The 14883-nt window shown below is 40.0% G+C and overlaps 1 protein-coding gene across 2 annotated transcripts in view; it reads left to right on the plus strand.

The window, feature by feature from the left end:
* The window catches only part of fancm (FA complementation group M), a 94199-nt gene that overhangs the window by 4234 nt on the left and 75082 nt on the right, over positions 1 to 14883 (plus strand). The gene's annotated exons all lie outside the window — the stretch shown is intronic.

Consider the following 14883-nt stretch of genomic DNA (forward strand, 5'->3'; position numbering starts at 1 on the left):
TCTACACTCACCGTCGTCCCCTTTAACAGGCAACCTGTGACGTTGCTTATTCATGGCATTATCCAATCAGCAGCAGTGAAAAACATCACCTGGTTCATCCTTATCTGGGTTCGGGTCAGTCTGGGTGATCCTGTGCCCACTGTAGCCTCAGATTCCTCTTCTTGGCTGACAGGAAGTGGAACCTCACATGGTCTTTTGCTCTTGTTGTCCATCCGATTGAAGGTTCAAAAGGTTCCGAGATGCTTTTCTGCTCATCATGCTGGTCACTGGGAGTTACTCTAGACATCCTATCAGCTTGCACCAGTCTGGTCGTTCTCCTCTTAGTTCTCCCACACCATTCTGTATCAACTCTCGAATCCCAGGAGATCAGCAGGTTCTGAAATCCTCCCACCAGCCCATGTGCCCCGAAAAGCCCAGGCCACAGTCAGATTTACTGAAGTCACGTTTGTGTAACTGCCACGTGATCGGATGCTTGTGATTTTGTAAAGCTCTGAAACACAATCTGCTGAAAATCACGTTGGTGAAATATGTAAATCGAGCCTGAATGTAAATTTGTTCTAATAAAATAATCAAGCACAATTGTTGGCACCCCAGTGACAGCACTGAATCGTGTACAGTAACGCGTAATGAGATCACTATGGAGACCAGATACCACATCCTGCAGAATAGCATGGTTCTCAAGGCCTTTGGAGGAAAATCAACCCCACAGCATGGAACATTCGTCATGCTGATGAACAATGAAAGAAATCTGGCCACTCTTTCACCTCATATTCACATCCGAGTGAAACGGGAAGTCGTTTAAACACTTAGATTTTGTTTATATGAATTGACAATAATTGCGACACATGATTTTGAAAGGGGCTTAATTTCCTTAGAATTGATATTCTTCAGAAATCTAAAGGTTAGAAAGCTCTCCTGTTTTTCGCAAGGGTGCCAATAATTCTGCATGCATAGTCCATGATACTCGCATTAGGGTCATTCCGTGCCAACTCACCTAAGGGTCCCCACATCACCGTCTCAGATTTTGCTCAAAAAATTCTATAATCAAGAATCATATATTTGTACCACACATGCAAAATATTAGCTCCCAATTCATTGTAGTTTTGGAACTACTGGCCTTTGAAATTTTGATGTCAAAATACCACATGACGAAATGGCTCTTTCCCCAACTTCAGAGAACCCATAACTTTTTATTGCAGCTATCTAGACAGTTGTGTTTGCAGATTCTTACTGAATGATACCCACTCTTTTCAAATCTGTTGTCAGAAAGCCTCTGAAGGACATACGTTTTGCATAATGGGAAGCCAAAAATGACGTTTTGGCCAAAATCACATAAAATTCATTAAAACTCTAGGGGGCATAGTAGAAATATGAAGCTAGTTAGATTTTTTTCCTCACTACATAGTATTTGTAGGGTTGTTATCTGTTCACAGAAACATATTTTGCCATGAAATTTCAATTCCTGAATTTACAAAAAAAATTTTAACATCTTACGTCCTTTCCGAGGGGGCTAAAATAGGGCATTTTCGCCATCTTATTTGGTCATGTGGCTAGGGGTTTAGGATCTTCTAATTTTTTGTGAAGATGCTCTCATATAAGATGTAACTACTCCCTGATTTTTTTTAACAAACGCCCCTTGCTTCATATTTTAATAATTTTTTTTGTACATGGACAGTTTCATCATTTTTCACTTTTTTCCACATTCAGAACTCTGTAACTCTAAATTGGAAGATTCCTACTAGCAGCTATTTCAGATTTACATACACTGACACACAAATTTTCATATTTTAGTAGTTGTATGCCCAAGAAATTCATATTTTTCTTTCTATTGGGACCTAAAAACAGCTATTTGGCCAAAAATGACAAAAACGCTGGGCAGCTTTTAATAAACAAGGGAATAATAAAGGGGTGTTTTGCACACAAATTAAGGCTTATAAGAACCTAATCTAGGCATACACATTTCCTGAACAACTTTTTCTGTATTGTATATTATTTTTTGCAATTAGAAAATTTTAGGTATAATTGCAATTTTTGTTGAATATCCTTGGAAAATATAGAAAAATAACAACAAAATTCTGGAGTAGTATTTTTTATATACTTCAAGGTTGTGTAAGCACAAAACATTTAGCAATGAGGTTTTATTTACATATTAACACATTCAATGATCCATGATCATGATGTTGAAAAACATCACAAGATTTGTACATAATTTAAAGTCAAATATGGGCATCCGTGATAATGGGTAATTCATTCACAGGCAGTACAGTTTCATGTGATGTGCTAAGACACTCATAAACTGTCATCTAGTAGTACATAAGTTAAAACTTAAGTCTTTCACAAGTTTGAAGTCATCCTCTGTTAGTTGGTAATGGCGTCCCCCACTTTTTATGTTTGGGGCCTCTACCACACAAAGGACATGAAGCAAAGGCACCCAACATTCATCTTTCCTGCTTTGTGGTGGCCATGAGAATGTGTTGCCTCGTCCTTGTCTCATGAAATTGACATACACATCATTTTCTTCTTCATTTCTGGTGACAATATTTCCAATGTACCATTTTCTGTCATAAACACAGGCAATATATTTGCCTGGCTGGTACATATTTGGTGCAGATTGGGACATTTGGCTTGGGGCCTGTAACTGGGACTGTAAAACTGGTGTGGTTTCAGGTCCTATGTCCACTACCGATGATGGTACCACATCAGAAGAAACCCTTCTCATCTCCAGCTGAGTGGGTGCAATTGGGCAGAAGCTGTGATGAGATCTTGTTCCAGGATAGAAAAAGTTACCACATCTTTAATTTATGAGGAAAATAGCCCATTCCCTCCAGAACTTGAAAAATATCAAGTCAACATTTTTGTCATTTTTGGCCAAATAGCTGTTTTTAGGTCCCAATAGAAAGAAAAATATGAATTTCTTGGGCATACAACTACTAAAATATGAAAATTTGTGTGTCAGTGTATGTAAATCTGAAATAGCTGCTAGTAGGAATTTTCCAATGTAGAGTTACAGAGTTCTGAATGTGGAAAAAAGTGAAAAATGATGAAACTGTCCATGTACAAAAAAAATTATTAAAATATGAAGCAAGGGGCATTTGTTAAAAAAAATCAGGGAGTAGTTACATCTTATATGAGAGCATCTTCACAAAAAACTAGAAGATCCTAAACCCCTAGCCACATTAACAAATAAGATGGCAAAAATGCCCTATTTTAGCCCCCTCGGAAAGGACGTAAGATGTTAAAAAATTTTTTAAAAATTCAGGAATATAATTTTCATCGCAAAATATGTTTCTGTGAACAGATAACAACCCTACAATTACTATGTAATGAGGAAAAAAATCTAACTAGTTTCATATTTCTACTAGGCCCCTTTGAGTTTTAATGAATTTTAAGCGATTTTGGCCAAAATGCCATTTTTGGCTTCCTATTATGCAAAAAGTATGTCCTTCAGAGGCTTTCTGGCAACAGATTTGAAAAGAGTGGGTATCATTCAGTAAGAATCTGCACACACAACTTTCTAGATAGCTGCAATAAAAAGTTATGGGTCTCTGAAGTTGGGGAAAGAGCCAATTTCGACATGTGGTGTTTTGACATCAATATTTCAAAGGCCTGTAGTTCCAAAACTACAACATAATTGGGGGCTAATATTTTGCATGTGTGGTACAAACATATGATTCTTGATTAGAGAATTTTTTGAGTAAAATCTGAGACGGTGATGTGGGGGAGTTCCTGAAATTTAGGTGAGTTGGCACGGAATGACCCATTACCGGTAAATTGGACACATCTTAACAGCATAAAGTAACCTGCACAGAACTCTTGAGTCACGTGACTTTACATTTTTCTATAATTAGATCATTAGATTTTGGATTTTTTTTTTAACCGTGTGTGTGAGTTTATTTGTATTTAATGAAAAGTGTATTCATATAAATACTAGCTGTCTAATCGAAGACTCCACTATTTCAGCGTTTGAGCCCGATGTGTCGAAACATCCGAATTAACAACCTGACCTGACACAACACGGACCTTAGTTTATGTGACGAATAACAATTTAACAAAACATCACCCGAACTATATATATTTTTTCTGCCGTTCATAAAAACATGAAAAGCATACCTGTCCTAATTGTTCTGTTGAAGAGGTTGAAATTAATGGTGAGCGCTTGTGCTATTTATTCTCTTGCAGGTAGGTGGCGCACTAAAGCCTGGAGTGTGTTCCTTTGGTTTGATTTATTTTTAAACCAAAGCCACTTTTAAATCCAGTTTTATGAAGTTTGGTTTCTATTTTCTAAGGTTTTATGCCTTTCTCTCCCTCCTGTAAACAGTAACGGCTTAACCCGATTTTCTGAAAGTCCACCAAGACTTCAGCATATACTGTATCGACCATGTGACTAAAAGTATGTGCACCCTTGACCATCACACCCGTATGTCCTTGTTGAACATCTCGTTCCAGATTTATTCTCCCTTACTGTTATAATGAGCTCCAGTCTTCTCTTCTCTCCTGGGAAGGCTGGCTACAAGATTTTGGGGCGTGGCTGTGTGGATTTGTGTTCATTCGGCTACAAGAACATTAGTGAGATCAGACACCGATGTTGAGGCTCCAGTTCATCCCGAAGGTGTTCAGTCAGGGCTCTGTGTAGGACACTCGAGTTCTTCACTCCAGCCTTCTCACACCATGTCTTCATGGAGCTCGCTTTGTGTACAGGAGCATCATCATGTTCCTGCTGGAACGGGTTTGGACCTGTTAGTTCCAGTGAAGGGAAACCGTAATGTTACAGCGTACAGAGATGTTCGATACAATTGTGAGCTTCTGACTTTTTGGCGTCCAAAAAAACCCTTTCGGCCGTATAGCGTAGTTCCCGATTTATGTTGGCTTTCTTGTCTTCAGTACTAGCCATGTGGACTCCACATTTCTCTTGACGTTTTAAAGTGCATATCACGGGTAAATCTCCTATTTTATATTAAACTTTGGTCAAATATCTGTCACATTTTGCATTTTGTGCAATTTTTTTACCTTGCCCAATACCAGAAAAATTCAGTTGAAATCAAGCCATTTGAGGCGAATTGGTCCGCCTCTGAAAAAACTTGGCATTTGGATTTCCCGGCAAACATTGATTTTCATGACGTCGCGTGCGGGACGCCTCCTTCTGAATCCTACATCAGCGCTGGTTTGTTTATGAGAAAACGACCTGGTGGTTTTCTGCAAATTTCTTCAACGTTATCACGTAATTATTAAAATGGTTAACAGTTGTATCGTAGCAGGGTGTAGCAACACCAATCTTGATGGGATTAGTACTCATTGTTTCCCAAAAGACCGGACGATGAGAGGGAAATGGGAGCGCTTCGTGCGAGGCACCCAGAAAAATTGGCTACATGCTACAGACTACAGCATCATATGCCATGCTCACTTCAGAAGGCCCGACGACTTTGAGAACTATTTGCAGTGGGAAACGGGCTTCGCGAGGCAACTTGATCTGAAAAAAGACGCAGTTCCATCTGTCAGAATGCCCAAAGCCACACCGTCTCCATCTGTGTCAGCGTCACCAAAGGAGCCAGCTGTGTTCGTCTCCCCTGACAGAAGGCGAAGTGCCGCATCCACTGAGGCCCTCGAAGCCGAGGACCAAGCAGAGCCGAGAAAAAGACCAAGAAACTCGGCAATTCACAAGTTGACTGTTGCCAGGGTAAGAAATAATTCTGACATCTCATTATATTTTTCATCCAAAGGTGAAGTAACATTGTGCTCAGGTGACAATTCCATATTTCAATGCAAAATCGCTAGCTGCTAAACTTGGTCTACACAGGCTGTGCACTGAAACCGTGCAAGCTCCCTCAGCCTGCTGGCGCTTCCGCAGGTGACGTCACGAATCTGGCTCCAGACTCCCTTGGGATTTTTCCAGATGCGTTTTATTTTATTTTTTCTGCTGTAGACAGATGGCCTTGTGCAAAATTACCCTTCTGGATGAGTGTGTAAAGGGACATACTTTCATATAAAAAAAACCTGAAATTGGTCCAGGATATGCACTTTAATTTGGACATCTGTAATCTACATGGTAGGCTTGTAGTACTCGAGTCCCACTCGTAACTAACTTGGACTTGAGCACTGTTGACTCGGACTCGTGCATTAACAGCATTCGGACTCGTAAATTGGAGACGAGGACGCTGATTTTTGCTTAATTTTTTTGTAACATGCCATAATAATTTGGCAAAAGATATTTACAGTGCCTTGCAAAAGTATTCATACCCCTTGAACTTTTTCACATTTTTCCACCTTACAACCACAAACTTAAGTTTTTTATTGAGATTTTATGTGATAGACCAACACAGAGTAGCACATAATTGTGAAGTGAAACGAAAATGATAAATGGTCTTCAAAATTTTAAACAAATAAAAATCTGAAAAATGTGGTGTGCATTAGTATTCATCCCCCTGTACTCTGATACCTCTAAATACAATCCAGTGCAATCAATTGCCTTCAGAAGTCATCTAATTAGTTAATAGAGTCCTACTGTGTGTAATTTACTCTCAGCATAAATCCACTTGTTCTGTGAAGGCCTCAGTGGTTTGTTAGAGAACACTGAAGAACAAACAGCATCATGAAGACCAAAGAACTCACCAGACAGGTCAGGGATAAAGTTCTGGAGAAGTTTAAAGCAGGGTTAGGTTATAAAAAAATATCCCAAGCTCTGAACATCTCAAGAAGCACTGTTCACTCCATCATTCAAAAATGGAAAAAGTATGGCACAACTGCAAACCTACCAAGACATGGCCGTCCACCTAAACTGACAGAGCGAGCAAGGAGAGCACTGGTCAGAGAAGCAGCCAAGAGGCCCATGATCACTCTGGAGGAGCTGCAGAAATCCACAGCTCAGGTGGGAGAATCTGTGCACAGGACAACTGTAAGTCGTACACTCCACAAATCTGGCCTTTTTGGAAGAGTGGCAAGAAGAAAGCCATTGTTGAAAGACAGGCATAAGAAGCCATGTAGGGGACACACCAAACATGTGGAAGAAGGTGCTTTGGTCAGATGAGACCAAAGTTGAACTTTTTGGCCTAAATGCAAAGCGCTGTGTGTGGCGGAAAACTAACACTGCTCATCACCCTGCACACACCATCCCCACTGTGAAACATGGTGGTGGCAGCATCATGCTATGGGATGCTTTTCTTCAGCAGGGACAGGGAAGCTGGTCAGAGTTGATGGGAAGATGGATGGAGCTAAATACAGGGCAATCCTGGAAGAAAACCTGTTGGAGGCTGCAAAAGACTTGAGGCTGGGAAGGAGATTCACCTTCCAGCAAGACAATGACCCTAAACATACAGCCAGAGCTACAATGGAATGGTTTAGATCAAAGAAAATTCATGTGTTAGAATGGCCCAGTCAAAGTCCAGACCTAAATCCCATTGAGCATCTGTGGCAAGACTTGAAAATTGCTGTTCACAGACGCTCTCCATCCAATCTGGCTGAGCTTGAGCTATTTTGCAAAGAAGAATGGACAAAAATTTCAGTGTCTAGATGTGCAAAGCTGGTAGAGACATACCGTACCACAAAAGACTTGCAGCTGTAATTGCAGCAAAAGGTGGCTCTACAAAGTATTGATGCAGGGGGGCTGAATACTAATGCACATTTTTTCAGATTTTTGTTTAAAATTTTGAAGACCATTTATCATTTTCATTTCACTTCACAATTCTGTGCTACTCTGTGTTGGTCGATCACATAAAATCTCAATAAAAAACTTTTAAGTTCGTGGTTGTAAGGTGGAAAAATGTGAAAAAGTTCAAGGGGTATGAATACTTTTGCAAGGCACTGTATATCTACATGAACTTTTATACTAATTTCGTGCAAGAGAATGCACAGTCACCTGTTCATACATCATGTTGAGGAACAAACTAACGTTAATGGCGCTAAAATGCCTGGAGAGAACGCCTCTAGGATTGTCCGCTTTGCTTATACAGACTTCTCGTGCAGTGGGAAAAAACGCACTGCTGTGTGTTCCATATGTAGAAGAACTATCGAGGAGACGACAGGGACGACCTCGAACTTCAATTGTCATTTGGCAAGACTCCATCCAGAGAAGTAAGGGACACGCTATGTTCATTGCTCTGTTGATAGCGGGGCTGCTTGCTGAGCGATAAACTAGCTAGTGTTAACCTTCTCTCGTGTTATTTGCCCTGTTCACACATGCAAACTCCTCACCTTTCGGCGAAATTCGCCGTTTTGGTCCCAAAATAGGTCACTTGTGTGAATCGTGTAGATCCGAAGAGTTTTTGGTTTTTTTTTGGGGGGGGGGGGTAGGCAGGCTACAACGCTATTGTTGCAAAACATTTCACTTACAAGGTTACAGCCAATCAAGATAAACAGTTACTAACACGCTTCTTTTCCATTGGAGTTCTGATCAGCTGGTGCACAACCCACTGCTGGTTGCCAGTCCTCGCTTACGAATATTCCACAGATTCAGACCGCAAAGTCACCTTTTTATAGAGAGATCTGGCAACCTCATCTCGCGACTGAATCTGAATACCAATGGAACAGTTTCCAGCGCGCTCGGGGGTGAATAACCATGGGCGGATCTACCGGGGTGGCATATGCCACTCTAAAAGAAAGCCTTGCCACCCCTGCTGCTACCCCAGTTGGCAGCGACGAATTCAAAGAAAAATTACGGCCAATTTGACATTTACGTGCGCGAATTTCCAATGTCCGACTGTGGCGAATGCAGCACGAGATAACGCCAGAGATTGGTTGTTTTGGAAAATTGAGAGGCGCGAAGCGAGGGAGCCAGGAGTCGCGAGGAAAGGAGACACGGGAGGAAAGGGGTAAAAGCTGATTAACTATCTATCAAAAAATGAAATTATAATGAATGAACAGTGCTAGCATAGTTGCGATGCTGATTTTGAGAGGATAAAAATCAGGTTGGAGAAGGTTATTTAGCTAACTATACATGTAAGGCAAAAAAAAAAAAGTGTGTTTCCGGTAACCCGACCGATCGAGAATTTCCGCGTCGAAATTGCCGACCGTAAAGTTTTTATTACAAATTTCCCTCGATATTTTAGTGTAAGTGGCGTTAGTTTGTCATAATTTTTTGTTTCAACGCATTCAAGTTGTGAAAGAAACGATAAAAAGTAAAATGTTTTGCCACTTCTATCAGCCCTCCTGGCTGTAATGCAAATTGCTTCCTCTTCAGTATACAAGTGCACTTCCATGGCAGGGAAAAACACTACATTTTGCCGCCTATGTAGTCCCCTATTTATACAAATAGGAGTCATTCAGGATTCAGCCATGTTTTTGCTCCGTGTTTTTGCTCGACCCAAGTTCTACAGTAGGCTAGGCGAGGCCGTCTGCTTTTAATGGAAGTAGCCTAGCCTAGGACGTTAAACCATATTTTTCACGTTATTTCTTGATAAGGTATTTTCACATTATCACACGAAAATATCATGAAATAACGTGATAATTTCGTATCATGAAATTACGTGATATGTTATTACATGATAAATATATTGTAAAAACGTGATAACTCTGTTAACAATATCTTTTCACGTAATTACTTGAGTCTAAGCCAATTTTTTTTTTTTTTTGAGTGTGGCAGCAATACGCTTCCGCAGATCATAACTCGAACTCTTGCGATATTTTTTTTATTCGTTTAAAGATTTAAAACACTTATTTTATTATGATGTGTGGTATAAAGGATTCTGTGCCAAAATGCTATTTTGTAAGATGTTTACTTGTGTTAATTTTTTCGAACAAAATAAAACAAATTAAGAAAAAAAATTCCTACCCACCGACCTTATTTTAGTATTTCATGTTACCTGAAACACACTTTTTTTTTTTTTTTTTTTTTTTTTTTTGGCCTAATGTTAGCTAGGTCTGACATTAGTTTTGTGTAAAGTCGGCCACAAAAGTTAATATTGATTCACCGTCTGTCAAGGAAAACATTGCTATTGGCTGAAGCTTATGATTCAAATATTGAGGATCTTAAACATGAGTTACATCAGACGAGGAGAGTACTAGACAGAAAAAAGGGGGAACAGGAGAGTCCTACCACTCTCATGGAGTTCACTGTTTTTGGACCCATACCAAGATGATGTTGTTGGTTTTTTTTGAGTTGTTCAGGTTGTGTAAAATAGCGGTTGTCTTGCCTGTGAGCAGTGCATCCTGTGAACGAAGTTTTTCATCTCTCAGGCTCATAAAGACTTATTTGTGGTTGACTATGACAGAAAAGAGACTATCAAGTTTGGCTGTACTCAGCATTGAATCAAAGCGCACAAAAGCATTAGATCTTGATAAATTTGTGAAGCGTTTTGCTGAGCAACATGGAAATCGCCACATTCAGCTGTTGTAGGCATGACAAGTTCATGTTATGCTCACTGGTGAGCCTTTACAAAGCGTGAGGAAAAAAAACTATAAAATGTGACACTGGTGTAAATGGTTTAAATCATGCTGAACTTGAAGCAGTGTTATTGTTGCTTTTTAGTGTCTCTTCTTTTGCATATACAGTATAAAACTGTCCAGAAACAGTATAGACCTCATCTGAGAATGTGTGTTCTTCGTGAACAATAAAGGCATGAGATTAAGTTTATCTGTATGAGTTTGTAAATGGCAGCCCGTGCCCTTTTGTAGTGTGTACATACTATTTGTTGTCAAACTGTGATTAAATTCAGTATATATACATGTCTGTAATACGTTGCCACCCCTCAAAAATTCCTGCCCCCCTCTTGCCACCCCATAAATATTTTTCTAGATCCGCCCCTGATTTCACATAGGTGATGTCTTTAAGAAAATTGACAGACAGGGATTGGCCAGGTGTGTCCTCTGGGGTAGGTCTGTTAGATAGCACAGGCAGTAATATATACCTTTTTGTAAATAGCCCACTGTGTTGTACACAGGGGTGAAAATTAACTTCACAAAATATCAAACTTTACCGGCCACTGACAAATAAATGGTACAATTTACCGGCCACTCAACAGTAACTTAAGACATGTTTATGGAAAGTTATTTTGTACTGTATTAAATTCAAGATGTCACTGGTTGCAATTTTTTTTGTAACGTAGACTACGAAATGTACTTTTGCGCGCGTGCCGTGTCCCCGTGCATCCTTCTCACCTTTTTCACCCCTGACCAGTTTGCATGCCTGAAGGTAGGATAGTGCTGTTCAAATGGGTGGTTAGCAAAGTGTTGGCAACTACCTGTTGCTCTATCACCTGTTCATCTTCAAATGCACATCATTATCCACCAGTTTCTTCTTTGGACAAATTATATCCACTGTTAGCTCTGAGGTACCTATCGTGGCATGCTGATGGGCAGATGCCCCTGAAGATGCGAGACCCAAAGCAGGAAGGTTACTCTGTGAGTCACGGTACGGGAGTACTCCCTCACTGTAGATTTCTGTGATGATGGATCTTGGGGCAGAACACTGAAATGTATTTTAAGGTAGGCATATCAGACGCTTGCTGGCCGTGCTGTGAAAATTGTGTATGCAGACGTTAATTTAAGTTTCCAAATCTGTCATTGCTTAACTCTTGAATATTTTCTATCATGAATACTATCATTCAAAAGCTTATAATTTCTGCTTTCCAAAGAAAGTTATCTTGTTAAGATCTGTTCAGTACTTGGGGACTAACAGCAGGTTGAAGTTGATACAACAGAGTAAAAACTCTGCTTGCGTGATGTCGGGGAAACTGCTGGTGATTTTTGAGTTGCGGGAAAGCGGTCAGGCTCCCTCTCTTCTGTTTTGTTTCCGACTGGATTACTCGTGAATATCAATCAGATAGCTTTCATAGGGATGTTCTCTCGCTCTCACCGTTTCTGATGAAGTGTTCAGCAAAATTTTCCATCTGCTAGTTTTGTTACGATTCACAGAAGACTTGGAAGTGAGTTTTTATAGCTTTACCTACTTATTTTTTTCAAATTAAACTGATTCATGTAAATAAATAATTTAGAATATAACACTAGTTGTTTTGATGAAAAATACTGAGATCTTGGTGGTCAGAATGATATATTTTAAAAAACTGGAAGTCAGAAACGCGAGTGTCAATTTCAGTTCAGTGAAATTAGTAGAGGACCTGGGTTAGATATGTACAACCCCGATTCCAAAAAAGTTGGGACAAATTGCAAATAAAAACGGAATGCAATGATGTGGAAGTTTCAAAATTCCATATTTTATTCAGAATAGAACATAGATGACATATCAAATGTTTAAACTGAGAAAATGCATCATTTAAAGAGAAAAATTAGGTGATTTTTAAATTTCATGACAACAACACATCTCAAAAAAGTTGGGACAAGGCCATGTTTACCACTGTGAGACATCCCCTTTTCTCTTTACAACAGTCTGTAAACGTCTGGGGACTGAGGAGACAAGTTGCTCAAGTTTAGGGATAGGAATGTTAACCCATTCTTGTCTAATGTAGGATTCTAGTTGCTCAACTGTCTTAGGTCTTTTTTGTCGTATCTTCCATTTTATGATGCGCCAAATGTTTTCTATGGGTGAAAGATCTGGACTGCAGGCTGGCCAGTTCAGTACCCGGACCCTTCTTCTACACAGCCATGATGCTGTAATTGATGCAGTATGTGGTTTGGCATTGTCATGTTGGAAAATGCAAGGTCTTCCCTGAAAGAGATGTCGTCTGGATGGGAGCATATGTTGCTCTAGAACCTGGATATACCTTTCAGCATCGATGGTGTCTTTCCAGATGTGTAAGCTGCCCATGCCACACGCACTAGTGCAACCCCATACCATCAGAGACGCAGGCTTCTGAACTGAGCGCTGATAACAACTTGGGTCGTCCTTCTCCTCTTTAGTCCGAATGACACGGCGTCCCTGATTTCCATAAAGAACTTCAAATTTTGATTTGTCTGACCACAGAACAGTTTTCCACTTTGCCACAGTCCATTTTAAATGAGCCTTGGCCCGGAGAAGACATTGCACTTCTGGATCATATTTAGATATGGCTTCTTCTTTGAACTATAGAGTTTTAGCTGGCAACGCCGGATGGCACGGTGAATTGTGTTCACAGATAATGTTCTCTGGAAATATTCCTGAGCCCATTTTGTGATTTCCAATACAGAAGCATGCCTGTATGTGATGCAGTGCCGTCTAAGGGCCCGAAGATCACGGGCACCCAGTATGGTTTTCCAGCCTTGACCCTTACGCACAGAGATTCTTCCAGATTCTCTGAATCTTTTGATATTATGCACTGTAGATGATGATATGTTCAAACTCTTTGCAATTTTACACTGTCGAACTCCTTTCTGATATTGCTCCACTATTTGTCGGCGCAGAATTAGGGGGATTGGTGATCCTCTTCCCATCTTTACTTCTGAGAGCCGCTGCCACTCCAAGATGCTCTTTTTATACCCAGTCATGTTAATGACCTATTGCCAGTTGACCTAATGAGTTGCAATTTGGTCCTCCAGCTGTTCCTTTTTTGTACCTTTAACTTTTCCAGCCTCTTATTGCCCCTGTCCCAACTTTTTTGAGATGTGTTGCTGTCATGAAATTTCAAATGAGCCAATATTTGGCATAAAATTTCAAAATGTCTCACTTTCGACATTTGATATGTTGTCTATGTTCTATTGTGAATACAATATCAGTTTTTGAGATTTGTAAATTATTGCATTCTATTTTTATTTACAGTTTGTACTTTGTCCCAACTTTTTTGGAATCGGGGTTGTAATTGGGTATTTAAACGTTACCGTATTATCATGCTGTGTTTCTAGTCAGTCCAGTTAACATAATCCAGTGGAACAATCTGTCTGATTAATAGCACATGACACACACTTTTGGAGTTCACCTCAGATTCACACTGGATGTGTTGTGGTTTTATTTGGGTGTAATTACACTGTTTACGCTCTCAAAACTAAGCTCCTTTGATTGAGACGTCAGTCAGAATGGGTTTTTCCAAGTCGGAAGCTTGCAAGTCTATTTACTGCATAGAACACCCCTGTGCAATGTCACTTTTAAATGTCAAACGATTCAATATTGCATCACCTTACAGTAACCGCATTACTTCTAAATTGAACAGTAGGGTATTTGCTCTTATGTAAAATAAAACATGTATGAGATTAAAAATGCAGACCCCACAGTAGGAATTCAATGCAGCAGAAGTCAGTCCACCTTTCATTAATGAGGTTCAAATTTTTTATTTTTTCAATACTTCGTATATCCACCTTTATTTTTGATGACCGACTCAATCCTCCTCTTCATGGAGGACACCAGTGCTGTACACATTTCTGGAGAAATGTTCTGCCATTCTTCAGAGATTTTTTTTTTTCAGTTGCTCTTTCCTAGATTGATTGTGTTGCTTTTTAAAATACCCCAAAGGCGTGGTATTGGAATCAAGTTAGGCAGCATACTTGGCCAGGTCATGGTTTTCCCCCTTTTTTTTTTGTTCAGGAACTTTTGCATGATTTTGGCAGTGTGCCTCATTATCATGCTGGAATGTTCCTCTTCTCTCAAGCATCTGGAGATTGGGAGTTGTCTTGTCAACCGGTATTTTGGTATATCCACGTGCATTCATGGTGCCATCTGTAAACCTCATCTTCTCAGCACCTTTTGCTCTCACCCTGTCATCACACTCCCACCACCCTGCTTCTCTGGCAGGACTGGGCATTCACTGTGGCCAGGTTCACACCAAACATGCGGCCCCGCCTGAGCCAAACTAATTTATCTGATCAAAGAACGTGCTCTTGGTATTCATCACGCTTCTTTACATGTTCTTTATGATGGTGATTAGGTTTGATTTGTGGTACTATGGCTTGTTCTATTGGCATTTTTCCATTGGCTCAACTCCACAGTCCTCCTGATTTTATTACAGCAACTGTTTCCGCTGATTCTTAGTTGGTGACCAGTCTTCCTGGATCCTTTCCTATCTTAATGAACCAGCTTTGTTCTCTGGGTGG

Source organism: Neoarius graeffei, chromosome 11, assembly GCF_027579695.1.
Source record: "Neoarius graeffei isolate fNeoGra1 chromosome 11, fNeoGra1.pri, whole genome shotgun sequence".
NCBI classification, from domain to species: domain Eukaryota; kingdom Metazoa; phylum Chordata; class Actinopteri; order Siluriformes; family Ariidae; genus Neoarius; species Neoarius graeffei.